This window comes from Hyposmocoma kahamanoa, unplaced genomic scaffold, assembly GCF_003589595.1.
Source record: "Hyposmocoma kahamanoa isolate Upper Pololo Valley unplaced genomic scaffold, ASM358959v1 94, whole genome shotgun sequence".
Lineage (NCBI taxonomy): Eukaryota > Metazoa > Arthropoda > Insecta > Lepidoptera > Cosmopterigidae > Hyposmocoma > Hyposmocoma kahamanoa.
Genome location: NW_020654878.1, coordinates 9,648,203 through 9,675,561, shown reverse-complemented (window position 1 = coordinate 9,675,561; position 27,359 = coordinate 9,648,203). Strand labels below are relative to the sequence as shown.

Below are 27,359 nucleotides of genomic sequence, written 5' to 3'. Positions count from 1 at the left end.
GACCATGTCAATAAATTACTCAATTCTTGAACGATTGTTTTGATGGTTTATGCTGTGACTATAAATAGAAAAGGTAGCCGTCTAGTTTATTCAATTATATCTAACACAAAATGTACCTATATTGAAAACTAAGGAATTTTTTTTTTAAATTTTACCATTAGAAAGCAAAGTTTTTTGAAGCTCTGTTACGAAGGTGTACCTTTCTTTACGTTGTAAAGAGTAGACCTCAAGAAATGCCTTAATATTTCATCTCGAACTAGTCTTTCTGTATTGCGTAATTCATTCTTAGAGCTGGTACTAAAGCGATATTGTCTCATTAAGTGAGAGGTAGGGCCGGTTGTGGTAAGTTACTGGCGGTCCAAGTAGTAAAGTAAGCTACTTGATTGGCGGGCAAACACGGGTCTGGGCATAAGTTATCGTGCCCACTGGCCTCCACCGGAGCACGGTCGGGGTACAAATCCTATACACTACATTGGAGATAAACTGACTGGGGCAGTAAGCTGAGTATAAAGTACCTTAAACCTTTTTAATGTGCATTTGGAGTATGTTGTTTAAAAAGGAATGTTTTCATTATTAAACACGAATTATTGGATGGAATTTCAAAGTAAGCAATATAGGTATTATCTAGTCACTTCTTTGTTTGTAACCAATTTTTTTAAGATTGATCAATCCAGGTGATTAACTAATAAAATATACTAAAAACTAAACGTGATATGATTATCTGCCTATATATATTTTTTATTCTAATGTAAGTGTGCATTTGACCTTCATCTCACCTGATGGAAAGTGACGATGAGGTCGACAATTGAGCATGCACACCTAGATAATGCCTATTCACTCTCGCCTTGAAAAGGTCCAAGTTATAACGTTCAGGGAACAAGTCTGCAGGCAGGGAATTCCACTCCATAGCCGCTCGCCATATAAATGTGGAAGCGTTGGTGGAAAGGGGAAGGCTGAATTAAATCGTGTAATTCCATCACACACTCTCCATACATATTTTATAGATAGTTAATTATCTCCATACATATTTTATAGATAGTTAATTATCTCCGTACATATTTCATAAATAGTTAAATATACTGTAAAATAATAACAGTAGCAGTAGAGTTCCATGTAAAAGAGTTAGTACAGGTAAGTACTGACACCGTGACTGTTCGTGCCGCTAAGCAGTAATGTGCGCATTACTGTGTTCCGGAGTTGAAGAGTTAAGGGTGCTGGTGAAATTACAGGTACATGGGACTTCTCAACTTATATTTCAGGGTGACGGGTCCAATGGCATTGCCCGTCAGATCTTTGTGATTTAGAGCTCTGAGCGGCACTGTAACTGTTATGGAAAACGTAGTGCTCACCACTAGGACTTCACTTCTTTTATAGAATTAGCTATCTTGAAAATATTTATTTCAGTAGTGCAGTCGGTTAAGTTTGACATACTGATAGATAATATTATATGCTGTGGTTTCGCTGAGCAACGTGTATCGATTCTCAATGTGGCGCTGTTTACATTGGCAACTACACATATATACTGTAAGCGATATACATTAGCAAAATTATTACCACTATCAATTACTTAATTAAAAGGTTAAGCAGCACACAACGATCGCTAATGAGATTAACTTTAAATAAAATAATTTACATTACATATTTACCGAAAAAATTAAATTTTTGAACTTCTCAATTATGCAAATTCTGTCAATTTAAAATTAACATGAAAATTATTCTCGTACCGACTCTTTGAATTTAAGTAAATCACAATCTGAAATATACATTGTATACATTATACACATGCGTTCAATTTACTGTAAAACGAGTCTGATAAAAAGTAGGCAGTATGTTATTTTATGATAAAAAATAACACCGTTTTCTAACTTCCGCGCAAGGCATGTATCCTAGCCAACTAAATATTGTACAAGCGCTTCCGTTTCTGAATACTTTTATTATTTATTATCAAGATACCTACAATGTTATCGGAAAACATTTTTCATCACTATTTATTGCATAGTCGAAGCGTGACGCGTTTCGCGTTTCAAAACGAAGGACGGGAAATAAAACAAATCATTGTATTACAACTGCGACCTCCTTTTCAAGCTTTCACATGAAGAGTAATCAAATTTTTTTAAGGAAATATTCAATATATAAATAACATAACAATTGTGTTCAAAACAAGGTTGCGTGAAATTGAAAAATAAACAATGAAGCTAATTGTTATCTCGTAAACAATAATATGGCGAAACTACCTTTTTGTACGCGTCGAAAATTAAACTTCTGAAGGAGAAACACTTTTATATTCGTTACAACAAAACTCGATTACTATATATAGTATACTTCATACGGAACGCGTCGCTAATTGCTTGATGAAAAGAAGAGATGAACATACGTAATGAATAATAAATTTTTCATTTGTCACAAGAGAAACAGAGAAGGCGTTCTTTCTTTTGAAATTATTAACACATAATAATGTAATTTTATGGTTTCTTTTAATGGAACGTTGGGCTATCGGAGTGGCTTGGGGTTCGAGATACGGCACCAATAACACTTGATGTTAATGGACTTGGCCGACGAGGTGTGTGTGTTAGGTGCCTACACACATTCGACGGACATTTACTATATATGTAGTTGGCCATGCCATCAACTGTATTTACTAAACGGGTCTTTATATTCATTGAAATATTTTGTATCTAAGCGATAGATTCAGTATGAATTTGTAAAAGCGTATTGAGAATCTGTTTTAAGTGTCTGCATCTTAATATTGAATTTCAATAACCATATTTTTTTCTTTTTTATCGATGACGCTAAGACCATGAACTTTAAAGGAACCGGACCTGGAATATTTTTTAATATCTCATTATTATTTACATAATAACATTAATAACACTTTGTCCTTGCACATCGATTATAAATATTGTATTTGACAATGTAATGTAATGTAATGTAACCGAATGTAATCTTCGAAGATTTTTTTTATCGTATAACTTTGTTGTTACAACTAGCTCTTTTAGAAATGTGCTATGGGCTTAAATGACTCTTAACACATTATCTAACGCGTCTAAAATATCCTCACGTTTTGTTATTCTTTTAACATACAATAATTCAGTCTTAGATAGTGTTACATATAAATGGATCTTAAAAAACAATCACTTATTTTGACAGCTATCGTTTTTAAGCAGGTCGTAAATGCAAAAACATGCAAGCGAAAGAATGTCTTGTCATTATCGCGTCTAAGAACAAATTTGACTGTGGACGAAAGAGAAAATATAAGATTATTTTCTTTAGTTACGCTAGATCTTAATTTTAATTTGAAATGAGCTTTTTATAGAGGACTCTCTGAGGAGAAACGATTTTTCATAAATAATGATGCGGCACTGATTTTGTATATTGGATAAATATTTTTAAGAAAAACTGAGGGCGTCGGAAAAATGTGGGCTATAATAAATAATGAGCAAAATCCATGACGACATGTGTATCCAATCGTCCGATTATTCATGTTCATTATGAGTTAGTCCCCTCTAGGTTTAATAAGTTTCATTCGATGTGATATATTGAGGACCTGAAAGCCGCCGCTGCCCTGGAATAATTAATTTCATCTAAAAACAAAAAGTTGCGTTCAAATTTCGTATCGTAAAGGATTTCATAATCCTTAGAAAGCTGAAAACAGGTGTGTGTAACGATTTAATTTTGTCCGAATTGTACGCTCTTGTGGAACACTCTCGCGTACCTAAAATTAATATAATTAATGCTGAGCGTACGTCTACATCTCATTGTGTGTTCAATGCAAAATTGGTTTCGCCACGTCCAGCATTGTTTCTCTTCCTTATTCTATAACCAAGGAAGTCATTAAAGCCAATAACGTAGTCTGGGATTATACCCACGGGGCTTTTATGTATTGCCTAGAATTAGCATGAAAAAAATATAAATGGTCAAATATTCAACATAATACATACAAAGTGGAGTTATAAATAATGGAATGAATTATGAGAACTGCCTTATATTTTGAAATCCGGTTGAGTAGAGACTACATCCTACTCAAGGCGAAGCCTCCTATAGGCGTTATAATGACAGTAAATTAACTTTCAATTAGCATTTTAATAGCTTTGGACTCTTCACACGCATATTTTGCTAGAATTTACACGAATCGGATTGTCAACCGAGAGCAATTGGAAAACCATAAAAATGCTATAAAATTTTGATCGTAAAAGAATTGTAATTCGCTATAAGATTTTTCTTTTTCAAATCAATGTTACATTGAACCCAATACGGTCTACGTGTATGCTCGTTACGCAATTATTATTTTTGGAATAATAAAATTCTTAAGGTGTTTCTGAAATTTAGTGTTGGTTGAAATTTTGATTGGTAAAAAGCACTTTTCAACCAAAACTCTTTTTATTCAACTTTTGATTGGCAAAAAGTACTTTGATTATAACCGTTGACCGAGAGGATTAATATAATTTTGGTCGTAAAACAGACCAATGATTTTTTTCGAATCAATTTAATGTTGGGTACGAAAATTATGAATCTGCAAATAAAGTCTCCAATTCGGAACGTTAACGATTAATTATTAGATTACTGGCACAAAACTTATACTTGTAAGTTCAGTCCTCTTATGGTTTTAAATCGAATAAGAAGTAAAATTGTAACTTGGCCGCCATTTTAGCAATTCGCTTTGCTTTTGCAGAAATTCGAATGCATGTAGAAAAAACTAGCATTCTGATTACACTTTTTTGTAATTCACAAAAGGCATTCTGGTGCGGCAAAAGTATAAGTAATAGAAATTCTACCCGAAATACCTTATCAAAGTAAAAGATAAAAGTTTTAAGATTTTATTTAAGACGGGACTCGTTCCCTAAAGTTCGTCCATAACGGCTGCCGCCGTTGCCAGTGACAGAAAATTTTCTTAAAAAGAAGATAAATTAAAAATGTTTCAGGTACTTTAGGGAAATCTATAACAAGTTGACTACTTATGTACCTACATAATATATGAGTGAAATATCTACTATTTTTTTACGTGTTGGAGTATTTAAAAAAGCGATGTCGTAGCAAAAACAAATTTTATTTATAAAGTTAATACTATCTGATCACATATACGTTTGAATTTATTACATAAAAGAACGTGATACGCGGACCGAATGTTTGCCTATAATGGAAAAAGTTTGACAGTGTATTATTGAAAGGATTTTTTGAATTTCTCTTCACTCTTCTTCAACAACGTGTATACCTATATGAACATATACCCTTTTAGTTCATATGCAAGGTTTGTGACATCATCAAATTTTATGTGGCGCCACTGAATGGCGTCAACGTTCAATAATAATTTCTTATCTAACGCTAAAATTACATAAATTACAGCAATAACAATAGGCAATTCGTTAAACGTGTTTTATATTTTGTCTACGACCATTTGTATAAAGGAATACTTTTATTAACCAAATCATTCTTCTTAGATTAGGTCCTTCCGTACATACGTGCAGATAAATCTACAGAGAAACCATTACGAACGAACCCTAATCTTTGCTATTTCCATTAGTTTGATTAGAAAAAGATCCGACAACATGTTGGTATTTAACTTTTAACTATCTGTACACAAACACACATATTACGCGTTTGCTTCCGTCCAAACTCATAACAACCAAAAGAAAACATCTCCCGGTCCTTGCTAATGAAAATTCTGCTCTGCTCCCTAAAAATCAGAGCACATTTTCGGTTGTTGCGTAAAAGGCCGTGTGTTGAAATAGCGTCGGGATATCTAGTATCGATTGGTAGTCTCAAAGCCGATACAACCGCTTCTATTTACGCTTTTTACCTATTTATAAATCCAACTATCTGGCTCCCTACCTGCGCTCGACGTCGGTTTTCGATTCTATATCGATATTGTTATAGATACTTTTGTAGATGCATTTAGGTGGAAAAAACCAATCGTACTTTTGCGAATGAACTATTGAGAAGAAACATTGACTATTATGACTATATGTTTCAGCAATTGAATGAGTTTAATTTATATTATTATAGTTAAAAAACTAGACTTCGGCATCTATGTAGCACTCTGATCACGAATTCATTTCATATTACGCCGCGCACAGTGTGACCGCGACCAAAAGGCAACTATTCATACTAAAGAATACGTTTATTTCAGTTTTTATAGTACAATAACTTCTTAAATTTATATTATTTTGATAATAATATATGAAACGGTATATAAATGCGTAATAAAATAGTGTGTAGTGAAGACATTATTGTCGCGAAAGTAAAATATTGTGTACTAAACCGACTTTTGCTATCTGCTTTGTAGAAACAATTTACAACTGTATACGCACTACTCTTTAAAATGAAAGTAAACATCAATGATCAAATCAAATGGTTGAATTGGGTACACGAGTTTTTACATAATCGGGGAAGAGATATCAAATATAAACGCATTCCTGAAGCCGTTAGTCATCAATTCAGTTGCTATTCGTCCATTTAGTGGTAGTCACAGTTCGTTCGTTTCTAATTTTATTCAGCACCTGTTAACATTGTCTACTCTCACACATATCCACATTGACGTATTATAACAATCTTTGTTCCCATCTATAGTGCAAATTTATCAGGTAGCAGTGTCACGGCGCGTGCCAACAACTTTATAGTCCATAAACTGAAGCTGTTAGAGCTCATCTTTCTTGTTAACGACTGTCGGGAATTGTTTATAGTGTAAAAAATAAGCACCAACTCATGTCCGCGGATTGTGGAATTAACTACCTTAAATATTTATGGTTACTAGCGACCCTCCATTTAATAAACGCAATAAGGTAACGGGTGAGCGCTTTCATTAAACCGCTTAGATGCTTCGTACAGTCTGGTTCATTACATTTGAATGACGATTAACGAGGTATGAGTTTAGTAACTATGTAATAAAATAGGCAACAAAAACTTTCCGAACCAATATCTGCGCTAACGTTGTTTAAGGCAAAGCTAAAGGAGAATTACGCAACGCCCCATATATTATTGAAGTCGGCCATAAAATGCTTGAGTTACCGATTCCATCGACGTTTAGTGCCGAACAATCGGCCGTAGTCGGTGAGTCAGTTGGCGCCCGAGGATGGACGTCAAACTACGCCTACAAATCGGAAAATAACCCTTACCAGGTTTCTAAACTACAATAAGTTCATGTAACGTATTATTGACTTTTTTATAATACCTAGAGACTGTCCATAACAGTTGCAGTACCACTATGAGCGTTAAATTGCAAAGATCTGAGGGGGATTGCCACTGTGCCCGTCACCCTGAAACATAAATTGACAAGTCCCATGTGCCTGTAATTTCACAAGCACCCTTACTCTCTAAAACCGGAACGCAGTATAGCTCACATTATTGCGGCAGAAATACGTAAGGTGACAGCAGTTTTTCACAAGGAGCTCTACTGCTACTAACAAGGAAGCATAACTCAGTCATAATAGTCAAGAGTCTTGGATGTCGCGTCCTTGTATTCTATATTAATCGCAGGCTTTATAGACGCATGCGGAAGTATACATAGCAGAATTCAGATTAAACTTTATTCAATCCAAGTCGTGTTCGAGGAAATGCGGCATTGTAGAGGCCTCTGCGCACAGATGGGACGCAAAGCCTGTTTCGCCAGAACCCTTATTAAATATTTTAATATATTCGCTCCATCTGCTCTCTACCTATAAGTATATTAGTAATCCTGGAATGGAAAATCAGATAGCTTCAATATCCCTTTATAAAATTTTATATCATAAACGAACGTAGACTTAGATGAAATTATAAACAACAGGTCTAAATTGACTATACTTGATATAATCAAATATTCCTCTTAATATAATTGAAGTTAGTTACGTCATAATGATTGCTTACATTGTAGAATATTAAAAATATTGTTGATGTCTAGATAACCATATTATTTTTGTTGTGTTTAGGTTAGCTATTAAGTCAACATAATAATATTATGTTAAAAATATTGAATCACATCCGAAGAACCGCAGTGATCGCATCTAGGTTCGGTTTAATTCAGTTTACCCATAAACAACTATGTGTTGAATTTTCTAAGCCTTATATGTATGCCGATGGCAAATAATTTTCTAGAATCATTCGTTCCTATACAGATATTTTAGAGTTTTGGGTAGATTAATAGGTTATTAAGAAAAAGTAATATTGCAATATGGACGTGGGTTCAAGTCCAACCGGGTCGATGACGATTTTTCTGTGTTTATATTCACAATAACAAAAAGTAATATTGTCAAAATAGAACATGAATAATTACATTACAAATAACGTTAATATGATGAAAGATATATGTTTATTATTTGATGAAAAGCTAACTTTCATTTATCATATGGATAGTACGATGTTTTTTATTACGTAGGTATATTTGTTATATCTAGGATGAGCTATACGACTAAAGTTATTTATTGTCAGAGTTTGTTTGGTATTGTTTTGCTGTGTTACAGGATTGTTTGTTCTCTGCGTTATGCGGGACGGTTTGGAATGTGTGCAAAAAAGAGTTGTGTCATTTTGACTGTAATGTCGGGAAAAGGAAAAAAACATATTCATGAACTTCTATGCTTTTTGTATCATTAGATTATGCGTAAAAATATTTGTGTGCATAATTATATGCGCTATTAGGTTTCACGGTTCAACTAAATAATCACGTGATCCTTTAGTATTTTTGTTTATCCCATTCCATCGCAAAGTGCTTTGTGTTAACCTCTCTATTACGGTGACGTGCACTTTGATGAACAGTATTTGTGACCTATCTGATATGCAACTCTTTCAATAGGTTAATTAAATATGTAGCTCCTGGTAAAAATTATAACTTACTTTTAATTTATTTAAATTCCTATTTAACTACTTATTTATAAAATTGATTTTTTTATGATATCAAATGACGAGACGAACAAGTCGTGCGCCTGATGGTAAACTACACGCCTGTCCATAATAGTTGCAGTACCACTCAGAGCTTTAAATCGCAAAGATCTGAGGAGCACTGCCACTGCGCCTATCACCCTGAGACATAAGTTGACAAGTCCCATGTGCCTATAATGTCACTAGCCCTTACCCTTAAACCGGAACACGGCGACAGAAATAGGTAAGGTAGCAGTACTTCCCTGGACGAACTCTTTCACGAGGAGCTCTACTGCTGCAGAATTTTTTTTATTGATATCTAATGGCGTTTACTTTTCAGTGAAAATCATAGGTACTGAATACTTATACTAACAGTCATATTTAAGTATATATTATAAATGTGGATTATTTAATAGCAACGTCCATGTTTGATGGTAGCCTTAATAAATATATAATTAAATTACCGAAAAAAAAACATGTGAAGTTACTTAAATAGGACTAAAACAATTAAATTGTCATAAAAATTGTGGATTCCCACATAATCGCCGTGTAACTCTAACTGTTTACTACAGATGATAAACACACCTCTCGTGCCGAACGTAAAAACAACTTTTGTTACCATTTTATGACAACAATTACGACCTATAAAACGTGCAGCGATTATTCGTCGTAGCGATTCTTGTGGTCGCGCTGTCATCAGCCCGAGTGCGGCATGGCTACTTACTAGGGCCTTTACCATTCACCAGTAATGAGAAGTTCAACTTTACGGTCTTGGATTTAAGGATTGAATTTTATCATGGAATAAAACAGAAGATGAGATATTTCCAAGTACGGTAGAGCGCAAGATATTAGGGCTTTGACTTTGTCCGCTGACTATTTATAATTCGTCAACTGCTAACGTTTTTTTCTCTATTTGCTTACACGTGCGTGTTTACTTTTTATTTCTGAAAGCATTTAAGTACTATGATTTTTGCCTACTATAATTTAAAAGATAATCGTTTACTTAATTAATCTTAATGTTATATACACACGATAGGGCCTAATGAAGGTATGCCTGCCGTACAGCTACTTAAAATAGAATTATTTTTTTGTTGTAGGTAAAAAATGCTACCTTAAAATAGAGTCATTCTTTTTTAAATTTTAATATCAATAAAAAAAGAAAGAATAATCTAAGAAGTACTTTACCTCATCAACCCATTTATACGTCCCACTGCCGGGCACGGGTCTATTCTCATTGGTCACACGCCGGTTGGGAACTTCATACGTTTTCCGAGGGTTGTGAACCTTATTCGACGTGCAAGTTTCATCACCATGTTATCCTTTGCCTAAAAGCTCAAGGTAAATTTAAAATTAAACTTCGCATATACATTCCGAGAGACTAGAGCTGTGAGCCCATATTCGAACTCACGGCTTCTTCTTGTGAGGCGGTAGGTCAAACTATTAGGCTACCACGGTTTATTAATAGTACTTTGATACACACAAATTTACAGTATGTTTTTTCTTCTACTGTAAATTTAATGTGTATATATATGTGTGTAAGATGTGTAATTTAATTTCGTGTATTGTCTCAATACAAAATAGTTAACAAAACAAAATACTATTATTTATTCAACCCATTCACAGCTGTAGAAGAGGGCCTAATAATGTAAAACGGTTGTTTACAAGCCTTTAGTGTTAAAATTTTGCGTGGAAATTCATCCAATTTGGCGGATGGAACAAGGGTTACAATTTGTGTTGATAGTTGTTATCTGCACGACATATCTGCAGAGGGTTTGTACGGTATACAAAAAAGATTGTGACGAGCAAATAACTATAATATCACAATTTTCAGATGAACTTAAAATTTTCAATCCAAAGCTTAAATTGGGAGTGATGCAAATGCTATTCACACATTTGTTATGTATTCTATACATTTACAAATACTGAGTAACATCAACTATCAAGAAGTGTTAATTTTAAGCCAATTTGATAATGGAATATATGGAAAAGGGTTTCTTTTAATTTAACAAAACACAACGACTAAAACAGGCAAATGCGCTCAACATTTTAAGTAACATGCTCGTATATCACAGAGTATGTGCTGTTTACAATTAATTCATACCTTTATTATGTTTTAATATTCGATATCCTGTACACGTCAAACATAAACGAAAACATGTATATACACCTACCTTAAATGGAATGCATAATTAAGACATTAAAGCTCACAGTCAGAGAGCCTTTCTAATTCAATGCCAATATGAAAAAACGAAATCATGGATTCTCTTAGTGTATACAAAATGATATATAATTGTATATTTACCGTTCGCCCTTAAAGCAAACCTTGTTCGATCTTGCATTTAATATTCATTGCATATTATTTTATTATCCCGCGCAGTTGGCGATGCGGTTAAAAGGGCAAAATGTAATGTTTGATAAAAATATTCGATCCATGCCTTTTGTGAATATAAAATTATACTTTTTATTAAAATTGTGATAAGTTAAGTTAAGTAGTGACCTTTTATTGACGCCTGTATGCTACATATGGCTGGCCGGCTGACGGACTGGAAGACAGAGGACTCGTATTTTTTTGTTTACCTGTCTATTGACCAGACGAGCTCTAATAGAGAAAACCTGGAATTGAGCTGAGATTTATAAAAGGAGCTTTGACTTCGACTAAGTAACAGTAGAGCTCCTTGTGAAAGAGTTCGTTCAGGAAAGTACTGCCACCTTACTTATTTCTGCCGTCAAGTAGTAATGTAAGCATTACTGCGTTTCGGTTTTGAAGGGAAGGGTGTTGGTAACATTATAGGCACATGCAACTGGTCAACTTATGTCTCAGAGTGACGGGTCAGCGGTAGTACCCCATAGATCTTTGCGATTTGTGGCTGAAGCTCTAAGTGGCATAGTAACTGTCATGAATAGGCGTGTCGCTTATCACCAGGCTTACAACTGTTCCTCCCGTCGCTTAATATCGTAAAAAAAACAAAAATTGCGAGCTAATCAGCTTTTTCGTATTTATATTTCGTAAGTAAGTTCTTGCTCAAACTTAGACCGAGTTCGCTTTATAAATACGAAAAACTTGATTAGCTCACTATCTTTGCTCAGCCGAAATCAAAGTTCGTTTCTTACGTTTTAGCCTAAGACCCTTTGATTTTCATTTCAGGTACAAGGATATTAACTTTAGAAACTGTATTTAATTCTGGAATTAGACGACTGGGGAGTCTTCATCATTAATATAAGGCATATTTACAAAACCAAATGCAGCTCAAATGTTTAATTCAAATGTGCTTAATTTTTTATAGTTATAAGTGTTTTTAATTTTCACGACCGGTAGCACAGTGGGGGAACGATTGATTTTCAATGTAGATAGAGGTCGATGGTTTGAATCCCTGTGGCGGCATGAATAAGTTTTAAGTTAAGTATACAATTGTGAACAATAAGTCAATACTCGCCGCAAACCGAAACTTGCCCGTTGAAAATACGTCCTAAACCCTCTTCTTGGCGGAGACTCATACTCAGCCTTGATAAATGTGTTTTTAAAAAATTTAGAAATTTCATCAATTCAGGAGTTATTTTTTAATACAATTTGCTAATAAATGACATTAATTTCGTACTCCATTTATGTAATATACCAATTTAAATCTGCTTATTTTCCAACCTTACCCTCCCTCATTTTCGCCGGGCGCACCTCGGTTATATTTGAACGAAACTCTCCAGATTTATATAATATAATATATAATACCATTGTTATGACCATATGATACAAGAAGATTTTAGTTTAGAAGTTTAGATTAAGCTAGAAAAGAATAAGCAAAAAATGTACGATGGTCACTTTATGAGAAGGCTTTTCTATAACAAAGGCTTCGCAACAAAATTCATTTGTCCTTCAAAGATTGTATATTTACCCTGTTCTCTACTAAAACGAAGTAAACCAGAGCTGTTCTTTTGCAAGCAAGAGTACTTTTGTTATTTTGGCATCTATGAGTACGTCGCTAAGACCAAATAACTAAATATAATTAGTTAATGAAACAAAGCTCTTCTCTGCTTCCTTTTGGTACTACTTATTTATTAGAATATTTCCTTCATTTCTGAATGGCAAAGGCTATTTTAATAAAGATTGCGTTGAGAACATATATGAAATCTTTATTATGTAAGTTATTATGAGTAGTACATTTATAAAGTATTCCATCCGGCACTTACATCATCGCGTCAACGTTTCATTTATATTTGAAGCCGTCGACATGAATTTCGGATCATATTCCAGTCCTCTGAGTACATTTATACACGTATCATTACATTTATTTATTAGGGTCGACAATGTAATGTAGCGTACCTATAACTAACGTAATACCCTCTTAAATTGTCATTATGTATGATTATGCGACATAACACTTACACTTCACAAATAATTATATAACACAAATGAGCTTATAGCTACCCTCCAATACATTTGTTTTCCAGTCGTAGTCAGGTAAATATCTACCTAAGCTACGTAGGTATCTGCAAACAAATATCTCATTTGTATAAAGGCAAAGAGAAGAGGGTGAGTGTGCAGAACGTAGCCATAAGTACGGTAGGGACCGACCCTTACAAGTGCGGTTGCATAACTTTATTTTGAGATTAACATAATTAGAGAACCCGTGTCTAAAAACGACCTTTATAAACAGTACCGACATTTATATTGAGGTAACAGAGGAAAGGCGACTCTAATTACTGTAAGGGAAAGACAGAAAAACAGGTGTTAATTAGGCGGTGTCGTAACTTAATTTGAATTGTAATGTGTCAACTAAGTTGAAATACGATTATGTACATTCAACAATTTGAGAGTATTTTATGTTACTCATAATTCAGCTGTAATATACGAAATAAGATAGAATACACTAATTAAAGATATAAAGTTGTTGTGAATGTTTTATGTTTTTAACTAAATAAGTTAGCTACTAACGTCACTTTAAAAAAAGCTCCTTTCAATTTAAGAACTAAAGAAACGAAATTCTCCTCATTTTTTTCCGCTATATAAGCCTAAATATACATATATAAAAGTAGAACAACAAAATATAAAACAAAATTCCTCGACGTATCAGTAGCTCCAAAGCGGATAGGTCAAAAAACCTTTACAACTGGGTCATTACTTCCCACTCCTGGGGATCTAGTGGAGAATTTTATGACAGGGCGTTTTTGTCAGCTCGCTTCTTTTTTATATACGAAAGAAACGTATGTTCCAATTCAATTCAGTCACAAATACGTTTAATATATATCATTATTTTCATTTCATTTTAATAAGAGAAACTCGGAGCTGTCGAAAACATGAATAACATATTTGTGTTTAAAAGACGACGTAAATAACATAAATATATATATTGCAACAACATACCTACATAGGATACAAAATATGTGAAAGAATAGAATTAGCGATCAGTTTAGACTGAGTTCAAATAATTTTTTTTTTGTAAATTAACCGATTATTTGGTTAAATTTTACTGTCATTAAAATTTGATTTGGGTACATAGTACCAAAAGCAACTTCACGTTAATCGAAAGCGATTATGTAACCGTGAAAGTGTTTCTAATCTTTCTTAAACTATCTGCTTCTGACATTCCAAAAGGTCAAGGGTAAAAGAACATTCCACGAAGTAGCTAGCGGCAAAGAGAAAATGGCATGTAATTGTCTTTAAAAGTTACAGTTTTATTTCTTACTGGAGTTTTTGCTAGAAACGATTGACGTTTAGTATAGGGCTTTAAAAGGCAAAATGTTTTGTCGAAAGTACGTATAACATAAATGTCATTTTAGAGAAAAGAGAAATGCTACTTAAATACCTATATAGCCGTTTCAATGTAAGAATGTATGTTCTTGCTACGTTTCAATCATAGTCTGTCATTTTCTCGGAAACATTATCTCTTGAAATATATGAATCGAAAATTTTAGAGGAATATCGACTACATAAAAACGCCATAAGCGGTTTGCTCATAATGAAACCGTCTAAAGGTCTTTAGGCATGTAGTTTGCCAAATTTCGAGCGCAAAGTAGGGAGCTCGTTTATCCAGGGGAGGCAAAGCTATTAAGTCGATACAGCAACATGTTCTGTCGTTGTTAATATATTTTCACGCCCTTGTGTTTAGTACAGGAAAGCCCAGCTGGTATACTTATAGATAGATATTTGAAACTAAACTGAAAATTTAAGTTTCTCGCTGTATAATAGCTACTTTTCTTTTCTATGAAACTTACTATGTATTTTGGTACGTACTTATTGAGTCTGAATTTAAATTCTATTCAAATACAGATTTTCAGACTCTTTCAAAGGTTAAATTTTAATTTAAGATGGTAATGTTGTCTCTCCCAAGGGTGTAACAGAAATTAAACAATTGTATACCTTGACATTGTTTGGAAGATAAACAAACGAAGTACCAATAGTCTAATAATCCCAAAATTAAAAAGAAAATTTTCCCCCAAACTGCAGGCATCAGGTGTCCTCAACTTAGGCGTAAAAATGGTCCCTATTATCTGAAACATATTACAATGGGGTCGCATGAACCTTCCCCGCGTAGAATAAATTTACATTCCTTTCTTCCTATCTTTTTTAAATATATTTAAGTACCTACCAATTTTTGTATAGACGAGACATAGTAATAAATAGAGAGCCATAGGAATAAAAAAAAAACACAAACATGTAATTTTGTATAATGTGGTTTACATCATAGGATTTAAAGTCTTGCTTCACATTCCTGTTTATCAAGACAACTCTGTTATAGTCAATGTTATAAAAAAGAACTATGTGTGTTTGTCCCCCCACTTATTTACATTTTAATATTTTACAGGATAGTGTCTATAACACTTTGTTCGCTAATGTATTCTGTGTTTTGTACTATAATAGATATCCGAGAAATCATAAAACAACTATTTTACACTTTAATATTATCAGTCGATAAGGGCCTATATGACTAGATTAAAAACGGGTCCGTATTAATACAATGTTGCTTTGAAACTGAACAGAGTTTCAGCCGCCAAAGGAAAGTGCTCGCTATTGTTTCTTGTTTGTTTTTTTAAATACAAAGAAACTGTTAAGAATAAATAAGCCGTGTGATATTAAAACAACAATTGTAGTGAAAATATCAACAAAGGTAAGACCGAAGTGAGACCTACGTTCCTACTTTTAAACTTTTATCATCTTGTTTTTCAAATTTCGTACAAAAATAAACACTCTGAATAAAAACGAATGAAAAAACGTTTTTCACTAAGAAAATTGATTTCATCAAAAATAATTTCAACAGTTCGACATTCGTCTTACGAGTATATATTTAGGCTGTTCTCGACTTCAAAAATGTAACTATTGCTGGAATTAATTTTGTTTTCAATTTCGTTATGACCTTTCGCCCGGGCCTTTGACCGAGCATCGAATGGAGAACTCCTGTCTAGACGTGCTGTACACACAAAGTGAGTTGAGGCGCCAAAAGCGACGAAAATGTATCTATACTATTAGCTTGGAAATTGTATTGCAGGAACATGTGAACGAGGGACAAAATATCCAGTAGGATACCGAATATCGTGGACAAGGAGTGGATATACATTAATAACTATTTTTTTTAAATCAAAATATGAAGAGACATTGACAGCACATTAATAAACAAAGTCTATAACGCACATGAAACCAAGTACTGCCGTAACTCAAAAATGTTGGAATTGTGAAAACACGTATTGAAAGTTCAAAAAATTACTGAATGGAGCCAATAAATTTATATTCCCATTTAGAAGCGGACAACTAATTATTACATATAAATAAAAATAACCTCATTATTGGCAATAATATCCATTCAGTATTTTTTTTATTATTTTCAAATTGTTTTTCTCAATCCAATCATTTTTTATTTCCGAGAATATTTGGTTTCACGTGCGATACCTATATGCATTTTCATTAGTATATATGTGTGTATTATTTAATATTATTGACAAAAACAAAAAATAATTTTATAGATCTTAATGTAGGTATCTATGCTGTAATTGACCAGTATCGTGGAAATGTATTGACTTTTATCCACATCATGGACAACGATGGATAAGATATTGATCTTTAACAACAAGGACAGAAGCCATCACAAGCAGGTGGAAACAGTTTATCCACTCTAGAATTATGTTCTAACGGTGGCGATAGTCATGAGTGGACGACCAAAGAGAATATTAGTATTTGGGCTCTAATTTATTCTATATTTAAAAAGTGACAATGTGAACAAAACGATGAGCAATAAAATAGCATAAATACTCAAGAAAAATAATCTAAATGGCTGTTAAACTCGCAGTCGTGGGAAAAAGAAATGCCGTGATTTTATATTCGTTTTCTAATCATTAATAATTGTCAATTTTTAAAAAGCTTTACTGTAGATTTATTTTTATCCACAATCTTATACTCATACAAATAAATACAGTGGTAAATTTAAATAAAGAATAAAAAAAAAATACTTTAAAAGCAACGTATTAAGTGCATTTACATTTATAAATAATCGTTAAATAATAATTAAGAAACAATTATCACTTCCATTTACTTCTAATTGCGAACTGTAGGCGAGTTTATATTCGTTTACTTGCTTATTTATTTATTTTTTGGCAATATAATATCAATAAAAAGTACTTATAAAAATACCGCCTCAGATATATATGTAAATGTATATTTGATACGAAAATGTTATGAGTTCCTCAAACAATATTACAAAACGTACGAAATAATTTCGAATTTTCAATCTGGTGTGTGTCGAACCTAAACATAACAAAACCCTTCAATGCATGTTGCCCCACGCAAGTGATTTTATTTTACGACCTGCTATTTATACGAGATACGCCTAAATATGTGATGACGTTTAAATTGGACGGAACAAATATCATAGGGCGTTGGGTACTGCGAAAATATCAAATTATTTGAACCTCTTGTTAGATGGGCCTTCAAAAGGGCTCACAAAGGACATTCGAATGCTACGATGGCATAAATTATTCACCAAATGATACATAAATACGACTACATGATTTACGTGAAAAGATATAATTTTATATCATTGCCTAAGACCGTAATCAGAATGGGATTGTGTTGTTGATGAAATGGGTAATAGACTTAATAAAATGTAGTAACTATGTCCACTTCAACCTCGTGGTTACAATTGTTTGTCACACCCTTCATGTTACATTTTATAGGGTACTCGTTCTAAATGGTTTTGAAATGCATTAGGTACTTTTTTCTCCAAATCACTTAAAAACGTACACTGAAAACACGGTCCAAACGTAGATCGACATCAACCCATTTATATCCCGCTGCTGAACTCGGGTTTTCTCTCAGGCGAAGGTTTAGGCCATAGTCCGCAACCCAATGCATTTTGGGTTATGAACCTGCTTCGACGTTCATCATAATGTTTTTCTTTACCGAAAAGCTCATAGTAAATTTCAAATTAAATTACGCAGGTATATTTCAAGAAACTCAGAGTCCGGATTCGAAACCATGGCCTCTACTTGAGAGGCGGTAGTCAAACCATTAGGCTACCTACCACGGCTTACGACGGCAGACGTTATAAAATTAGTATTTTGTTAATTAATTATTAATTAGATACCAATTTCTGCCGCCGAGAAGTAACGTGAGCATTATCTACTGTGTTTCGGTTTTGAAAGGTAAGGGTGCTGGTGAAATTACAGACATATGGCATTTGTCAACTTATGGTCACTCGGTGGGTGACAGACGCAGTAGCAGTGCCACTCAGATCTTTGTGATTTAAACCTCTGAGTGGCACTACAACTGTTATGAACAGACATGTCGTTTATAACCAGGCGCACAATTTGTACGTCCCGTCACTTGTTATCATTAAAGAAATGTAGAAAATTAAATGGCAGAAGGTTTAAAGGCACTGCTCTCTCCACTTTCTCAATATTAAAGTTGTGTTTTTTTTCTTTACAGATGGATTTTGGGTCCTGGAAATTGGAATCACGTAGTAAGAGGTAAGTTTTGTCGTACTCATTGACACTATACTGAACAAAATTTTTATAGAGAATACATTTCTCAAGTCACTTCAAAAATCAATTTCTATATACTTAACCCTTTCTCAATAGGTACAAAGAGAGATCTTTTACAAAATTTCGCTACAAATATTTTTGTCTGTAATATCTGTAAGGCAGGTATAGCTTAATCGAGGGAGGCTGTTTGAGGATCGACATTAATCGGAGGCTTTACGACGGGAACGTAAGCCACAGACGAGGCATCTTGTCGTCGTAGTATACGGAAAATTGACAGATACTTTCATTTTGCTTTGAACTATTGATTACATATATAAGTTAATGTATCCTGCTAATCAGAAAAAGGGTAATTATTGCCAGTTGAGGTATGGCTTTATTTGATATATAAACGTAATTCCGGGTCATAAAATAATTAGATCAATAATTAAAGATTAGGTTGGGTCTCGATAATCAAATCATATTTTGATGTTGCTTAATCAAATTCATATTTTATAGACAATTTCTAAGTTTTCGTTGGGGAATAAAATTATACATAAGACATGAGGCCTTTTGAACTATACAGTCGTAAACTTTGTGATCATCAATTACGAACTGGTACCCAAGTATTCGTCGGTTATAATGCTTATGTTCAAGATTAAAGCTAATCGCATTCAAATATTTATTAAGGAAATGAAACTTAAGTCCCCGTTACGAAAAAAACCCGTATGGAGACTGTTGGCTCTACCGATCACTATTGATATTTTTTAAAAAATTACATGTTGTAAAGGAGCATAACCTAAGCATCCATAGTCTTTACGCTCAGCATCAAAGGAAAAAGTAGCGGTGGAATCGAAGGAGTTCTTCCAAACTGGAAATATAATTTTAAAGATGGCTGCCGCTCTCTCGACCCCCTTCCCCGCTCGCTATCCCGCACCCCGACGCAGCCTAAAATATTATGCACCCAAAAACCATTGTCTGTTGCCATGACAACAGCTCGCTCGATACGAGCGTTTCGCAGCCACACAATCAAAGTTACATTTATCTCGCTTACTCTTAACTAGTCCGATGCTGCGACCGGTTTTGGGTGATGTGCCGCTATATTCGCGCCGCAATGGCTGAATGCCAGATATGTAGAGTTAGCAGAAATGTTTTTTAAGATGTACTTGTTTTGGAATCTTGTTGGAAAACTTTTGGCAAATTTGATTACAAAATGTAAAAATTCTTCATTCTGCTGACCTACTTGGATATGTTTTTATAAAAATATAGGTACCATTGTTTGTATGTTTATGAATATTTACTGTTTATACATGCTTTTGGTCGTTTTCATAGAAAGGTATTTAAAAACAAGGTTATTTGGTATATTTTTAACTCATACTCACCTTCAAATCAAGGTCGCCTTTTCAACACTGTTTATTTATTTCAAGTCTTCTCTTCTTGTAATGCCTACAACAAGCTCTTCATACACAGAAACGCTCTCTATATAAGTATATTACGTAATACTTTCATTCACATCAATGTTATAAACAACCACTTTCAAAACCTCAACTCGATCTATTACGTTAATGTTGTAATCACTTTTCTACCACCAAAGCTACCGTGCAAATGACTGGCCCAAAAATGTGACATATTCTTTTCCAAATTAGAAAGTTTCAATTCAGCTCTCTCATTGGTCAGTTAAATATTTTTTTACCTTACAAACTTTCTCTTTTTTGTTACAATTTCTATTCTTCCTGGATGCACCTCTATGCGGAAGGGGTTTCTAACTTTCACCGCTGAAACAATGACTTTATGGTATTCCTTTCAAAACTGATCCACAGATGGTGCATGTAAAAGAATATTGTGTTTAAAGGATATTTGTACTTCTAATATTTTGTTTTCCAGGTTCTCTTGTTTTGTTTTATTAATATTGTATTGTGATGCACCTAGGTTTACTGTATCTATTGTCTAGATCACAGAACTGTCTCTCAGTAAACATGTGAATCTATCAACATTAAAAATATAAATACTGTTTAAAAAAAACATTAAAAATATAAATACTATTTAAAAATATTTTTTTATATATTGTATATCAATTTAACCAACTAATAATTTACTTATGTACCTTCATTTAATAGCATTTACTGTGTTTGTCAGTATGTTAAATTCTATACATTTTTTTGTGTTGGCAATTATAATACCATTGTCGTATTATAATTTAAATATTTATGCATTGGTTTTGCCTACTATACCAGTCCAATCTTTACCTCAGCCGAAGTATCAACTCCACTCAGTATAATATTGTAAAAGTTCCGCCTTGTCAACAAAGATGGCACCACTATCTATGGGCATTAAAACTTGTTATTTTTATTTTCTTCGCACGTGCTTGTAAATTGAAGAATCAATTACTATTGTTAACTATAATTGATAAATATGTATAAATGTATGTATACTTCAGGTAATAGCTTGTATTGGTATGATGTCGTATGGAAAAATGACGCATGAAAATTCTACGTTAAGTGTTTCAACGGGAATCTAACCCATTTGTTTTGTATCTATATATGAATTTATAATGAGTATTACTAAATTGGTTATAATTGTAAGTAGAATTGAAGTGTCGGAATATAATACACGCAGGCGCATTTCTTTCTACGTAACTCTTTTAGGAGATTTAAAAACAATGTAGTGCTATAATATCTTTCATAAACTACTGTCGCCTGAGTTTTTGTTATATTATAATTAATTATACTATCCAAAATAATGGTTTTGTAACTATACTTACTGGAGTGTGCTTTGTAGTTTTTCATAATATGTCTTTATAAACTAGAATGACTGTATGTCTAGCCTCTCATTTTTCTTTATCATAAATTTTGTTTGTATTTCGTGTACGTTTAGGGATCAGGTGCTAATTTAATAAAATAGATTGTACTTGCAAACTTTATTATTTAACAATATTACTTATTTATAACGTAAACAGACAGCCGCAAATTCAAACAATGACACAAAAAAAATATTTTATAACAAAGCGCCATGAATAATTACAGTCAAATTTAGAACTTTAATAAAAAATTTAATATTATGTACAAAAAATATAAATACAAAAAGATTTGTAGCGATTGTTGCGGTTGGCTGACCTCTTAGTTAATTATTTAATATTATTCTATTTCTATTATTGAAATAAAACAATAAATATTTATAACAGTTTTATTAAATTAGCATTATTTCGGGTTAACTAATACAAGATAAGTGTATAGCCAGGGTAAGTATACAAGTTATACAACAATTAAACGATCAATATGTGTATAATTGTACAAATACTGTATCTACATAATATTTTCCATAAAATTCTCTGTAACGTATATACGTTGTATGTTTTAATGTAAGGCTTATACAAATCACAATTGTATTATAGTATCTTATGTACAATGACACAAAAATGACAATAAGTAAAACAGGATCACAGATAAGAAAATAATCTTCAAGATATCTTCGGTTCTTCTTCTAGACGACCGGTGTCATCCTCTGTTACGTATACTGAAGGTATACCGGAAAGAATGAGGCACTCAGGATACATTCAGTATACGTACAGAAGGCGACACGATATCTTCTCTTCTCAAGTCTTCTCCTCGACAAAGAAGAACGAAGCGCTCCAGTCTGAAACACTAGAATATTATGTTCAACCGAATTCTCGACAAAGATGTTAATAAAGCCTAATTTAAATTTAAGAGGCCACGTTGCCGCAAATCGAAAGTTTACGATTCAATTGTGGCATTTTCACACCATATCGAGGCGCTCTGCAATATCTTAAAAGCTCACCGACCGAAGTAGCGCTCGATTCCAACGCCCCGCTGCCCCTCGGGGTCCACCATCTATAAAATAAAACAACCGATTTACAACACGCTTGGGTTTTCAAACCGAAAAGGGTAACACTGATAGCACATAAGTTCTTCTACCCGATAACCGCCTCTGGCGTACTCGGAAAAGGTATGTGCGATTGTAAATAAGTAAGTATAGACAAATTGTTTTTAAAAATTCAAAACGGCATTGTGCGTTTTGCAATGCAAAATAGACTATTGTCCGACCTAAGACCAATGAGGGAGCTGCAGGCGTAAGACTATTGGTTTGCAAAAATTATTTTCGCAAACTTGCGAACCAGTAGCAGGACGAGCTTTTGTCTTTTACTGTCCTTTGAGGAAGGTGGGACCACAACCGCCCGCAGAGTCAAAGCCTTTTGTCCACCATCCTTTGTTGCATATAAAGGATAAATTACAAAAGAGTCGCCGTTTCGACCACTCGTAAAGATAAAGAATTCGTCTGTGTATATCACAATGAATAGAAAAGTATGAAAGAGCAAGGGTGCATTATTTTCATAATTTACGATGCAAACGGGGCATTACACCGGGTCTGTTGCAATTTTTATTGATTTTAATGGACAAACGAGTCGCATAAAATATTCAAATAAGTAGTGCAAGTCAAAAGATGCCTATGAAGTTGCAAGAACGGCGAGGGAACGGAGAGCAGCGACTGAGATTGATTAGATGGTCAAGGGGTTAGAGCGAGCACGTGACTTACCGGTGCGGTCAGCTGTTCGTGGCGTCCGACAGTAAACATTGACGGATGGTGACGGATAGGGTGGCGCGAGTGGGAGACGTGTGGCCAGTCGCGGCGTCTCTGGGCGTCTGCCGGTCTAGCGAGGCGTCGGGGCGCGCGTCCCTGCCGGCATCGATTACCGCCCTCGCTCGGCGCGCGCCGATCCACCCAACAACTAATCCCAATGCAAGATTTTCATTACATACGCCATGATCGTTGTTATTTGCACCCCGTAATGTTTTTTGAGAGTTTGCTTAGGATTCGCCACTGTTTAGGCGCCTATGCATTAACGAGATTATTCGCCTGACCCACTGATAATTATTAAAATCCTAAGGAATCGTACCTCTGTATAAAGAAGGTTTCCTCCCTAAATTAAGGCAGAAACACCTACGCGCACATAAATATGCGAGTATGTTCACCACAAATTAAGTCTTACGGTTGTTGTTATCTAGTAACTACTGTTTAAATTTCAAATAAAGTGTCTTCGTGGTAAAGCAACTCTTGAAAATTCGTCAGATGAAAAGTCGATATTAAGATAAAGCAGAGGGCCTACCCACCTGCCTTCTGAGTATTCTCAATTTACTTTTAAAATATTATAAGTCGACCGCTTGTATTTGCCTTGAGTACGACGTAGCCTGGTTTTTCTTATATAAGATTTTCAGAACACGGCTAGTTTCTTGACTTTTTCATTCGCAGGCAGATTTATTATAATATCAATTTTTTAAGGCATTAAACATAATGTTGAACCTCATTATCCCAGGGTATACCTAGACGGATTTCAATGAGACGGATTTGGCACTACCCAGAACTCCCAGACCAAGATCCAATTTCGAAAAGATAATATCCCAAATTTGTTCTAGCGGGAATGGAACCTTGGACCTCCTGAATAATAATTGTATGCATAAATGTTTGTATAAAATATTTCCAATGTACTTGCAACTATAAATTCCGATACAAAACAGCAAAAATGTAACTTTCAAGACCCGACGTTTCCTCCGAACATGTGTTTCGCTTCTTATTGTGTCTTTTCTAATAAAAACAGGTAACAAACTACTCAGGTAAAGAGGTTGAACGTGTATTGGCAAACTTTTAGGTGTCATTTACACTGTCCTTCCTATCGATAACTGTTTACGAGTTCGATTCCCAACAGAGACAAATTAACTTTGTTAACCAAAATGTTTTCATGCGTAACTTTAATGAAACTTGTTTTTGTAGGCATGGTAACGGTTTTTGTTTCCTTTCGCTTATCAAACTTGTTACGAAAAATTATATTTTTAGTATATTTTGCTAAATTAATAAGTCCTGATAAGATCGAGTTAAAATAATACGCCAATGAAATTAATTTGTGAAATGAAATTAATGTGAAATGTGCAATTGTATTTAATTTTACGAATTTTATGAAGTTATAAATTTGATTAATAAACTTGAAGACTTTGTGTTTTTCTTTTATCTTAAATGTCTGCGCTAATAATGCTTTATACTTGCTTTACGTTTGTTTTATTGTCTTGTATTGTTTTTGTAGCGGCAAGAAAGAGGTACCTATGCCATTTTTTTAAATTCAAAATGCCAAAAATCAAGTTTGTTAACAGTTTACAGCAATGATATCTACCCCACTATACCTATTATCCGTAGTAGTTACTAATTAATATACAAATACAAAATGTATGTGCTAATATTTAGTATTATGTTTTATCCAATAACGATTTTGTATGTTAATCACATTCAATGTTACAATTTACTAAGAACATTGCGAAAAATAATTGTACCGGTATAACAGCTTGTATACTGAAAAAAGTTTATAAGGTATAATATATAAACCGACTTCAATATTAAATTTTGTACCAAACTGATAAAATAATAATAATAATAATAAATTCATTTATTTAATAACGACGATATAAATAAACAAGGTGTTGTTTAAGGTGATCATTCAACTTACTTTCTTGTAATAACGATACCAAATGATAGGACAAATTAGTAGGTAGTACGCTTGATGGGAAGCGACACAGCTGTCCATGACCGTTGCAGTGCCGCTTAGAGCTTTAAATCGCAAAGATACAAGGGGCTACCATTGCGCCTGTCGCCCTGACCATGACTTGACACCACCATGTGCTTGTAATTTCATCAGCACCTTTACCATTCAGAACGCAGTGATTCTCATACTGCTTGGCAACAGAAATAAGTAAGGTGACAGTACTTCGCTGGACGAACTCTTGCACAAGGAGCTCTACTGCTACTAAAATGTTCTGAGCCTGAGATCAGACATAATAATATAAATAATAACAAAAGTTGCAGCAACCATTTTAAGTAATAAAATGAATAGGGTAAATTGATTTACGTCAATACTTTTCTGTGTAGGTGCCTACAATTGAGACTGCGCTTCTGCTAAAGGTGCCGAGAAGTGTCTTGCCGCTACTATTAATACTTGAAACATAGCTCTTTGCTTCGTAGATAATTACATTCCAGCTGTAGGACCCCTACCTAAATGTTGTGCTTATTATTTTTCTATCTCTTGGAAATAATTAATACATTTACTGTACAAGTAAATCAATTGACAAATTGGGTTGGAAAGTTCAGCCAATGTAGGTACTACAATACCGTGTATAGCTGTTACCTGTGTGAGACATGAGGATGCTCTTTCCATGCATTTTCCACGCATTTGTTCACTATAATCTATCACAAAAACAGTACCTATATTTGATATTCCGGTGACTTGTACCTTGATAGGGTTAACAAATATTCTCCAAAATATATAATATAGACAAATAAATAGATATGACATAAAGACCTTACGATCACAAACCCTTATTAAACCTTTTTGTTAAAATATGTGTTAAATATGCTATCCTTAGAAGAATTCCGTGGTTAACAGAACAAACGCACGTAAAAAACAATAAGTGACTTGTAAACAATAGCAAGAAGACAAAAAAAATCAAAAATAAATTAAAAGTTTCAAACAACATTGACGTTAAAACTTACTCTTCTTAGGTTGCTATTCCTCCATGTCTGGCAGTCAAATGATAGCTTCATGGCCGTTACACCAAAAATGCCGAGGGACGGGAAAAAAATTGGGGACGTGCCGTCGTTCCCTGCAAGTCGAAAAAATTAAGATTTATTTCCTAAAGTTCACTTGGTAACGTAATAACAATAATGCATCAATGATTGGGTGGTGTGCACGGTTGTCTAGGGTGAAGTTCGTTAAATTTCATTGAATATTTTCAGTGAGCCTTAAACAAAAAGTTTGTGTTAAATGTAATCGCAATGTGGAAACATCTTATGTAATTGGTTGTAAAATATTATCTGTTAAAAGTGTGTCATAATACGTAAGTAAGAAACCCGCCTGTCCATAACAGTTACATTGCCACTCAGAGCATTAAATCGCAAAGAACTGAGTGGCGCTGCCACTGCGCCCGTTACCCTGAGACATAAGTTGATAAGTCCCAAGTAGTGCCTGTGATTTGACCAGCACCCTTGCCCTACAAAACCAGAACGCAGTAATGCTCACATTACTGCTTGGCGGTAGAAATAGGTAATGTATTGGTGTATTGATGAATTTTTAACAATCTCGAAATTTCGTGGACATAACATAATAAAGCGGCATACCGGTAACATAATAAATACCTTTCTTATAATTCTAATAATAACTCGGTTTTATACATAAATCATGGTATAACAAAAACAGTGACAGTATAATCATGTTTCGTATATATTAAACAACCTGCAAATATCTATAAAAATGTTAATTTACTACTATCATAACAAGAGTGTTACAAGTTACAATTTTACAAATTAATTTTTTATCGAGAATTATATAAAGTGTAAGTACGTCATATTCACTTAGATTTTTCTATTTTGACGTAATAGTAATTAATGAAGAAATAACTTCATTAATTAGATTATTCTTATATCATAAATTGCACACGTACCTACAGCTTGGATGACTATAATGTATACCAATCAAGTAAAAGTGATGATAGAGTTGTAAAATAAATGCCGTGTAAAGTTGTTTAACGAAACAATCAAAT

The 27,359-nt window shown here is 33.8% G+C and overlaps 1 long non-coding RNA gene across 2 annotated transcripts in view; it reads left to right on the top strand.

Moving 5' to 3' along the window:
* LOC113237891 overlaps nucleotides 1–27,359 on the top strand; it is a 154,368-nt gene that overhangs the window by 77,447 nt on the left and 49,562 nt on the right. For both annotated transcript variants that reach the window (XR_003311072.1, XR_003311071.1), the window contains one exon: nucleotides 18,734–18,774. This is a non-coding gene — a long non-coding RNA (uncharacterized LOC113237891). The remainder of the gene's footprint in view (nucleotides 1–18,733; nucleotides 18,775–27,359) is intronic.